Consider the following 1,042-nt stretch of genomic DNA (forward strand, 5'->3'; position numbering starts at 1 on the left):
GTTTTCTTGATTGTTTCCTTTGCAGTGCAGAAGTTTTTATCTTGATGAAGTCCCAAGGGTTCAGTTTTGCTTTAATTTCCCCTTGCCTTTGAGGCTGTGTTGAGTAGGAGATTGCTGTGGTGGAGGTCTAGGAGGTTTTTTCCTACGCTCTCCTCGAGGGTTTTGATGGTTTCCTGTCTCACATTCAGGTCCTTCAGCCATTTTGAGTTTATTTTTGTGTATGGTGTAAGAAAGTGGTCGAGATTCATTCTTCTGCATGTTGCTGTCCAGTTCTCCCAGCACCACTTGCTAAAGAGGCAGTCTTTTTTCCATCGGATATTCTTTCCTGCTTTGTCAAAAATTAATTGGCCTTACATTCGTGGGCCCAGTTCTGGGTTCTCTATTCTATTCCATTGGTCTATGTGTCTGTTTTTGTGCCAATACCATACTGTCTTGATGATGACAGCTTTGTAGTAGAGGCTAAAGTCTGGGATTCTGATGCCTCCTGTTTTGGTTTTCGTCTTCAATATCACTTTGTCTATTTGGGGTCTTTTGTGGTTACATATGAATTTGAGGTTTGTTCTAGCTTTGAAAAGTTTGTTGGGAGGTCTTTTATGGTTACATATAAGTTTGAGGTTTGTTCTAGCTTTGAGAAGAATGTTGGTGCAATTTTGATGGAGATTGCATTCAATGTGTAGATTGCTTTGGGCAGTAATGATATTTTCACAATGTTTATTCTTCCACTCCATGAACAGGGAATGTTTTTCCATTTCTTGGTGTCTTCTTCAATCTCTTTCATAAATTTTCTGTAGTTTTCATCATATAGGCCTTTTACATCCTTGGTTAGGTTTACTCCTAGGTATTTTATGGTTTTTCGTGCAATCGTGAATGGGATCTCTTTCTTGATTTCTCTTTTCGCTGCTTCATTTTTGGTGTATAGGAATGCAACTGATTTCTGTACACTGATTTTGTACCCTGCAATACTACTGACTTCATGGATCAGTTCAAAAAGCCTCTGGTGGAGTCGATTGGGTTTTCCATGTAGACTATCATGTCATCTGCA

The sequence above is a fragment of the Suricata suricatta genome, chromosome 3 (genome assembly GCF_006229205.1).
Source record: "Suricata suricatta isolate VVHF042 chromosome 3, meerkat_22Aug2017_6uvM2_HiC, whole genome shotgun sequence".
NCBI lineage: Eukaryota > Metazoa > Chordata > Mammalia > Carnivora > Herpestidae > Suricata > Suricata suricatta.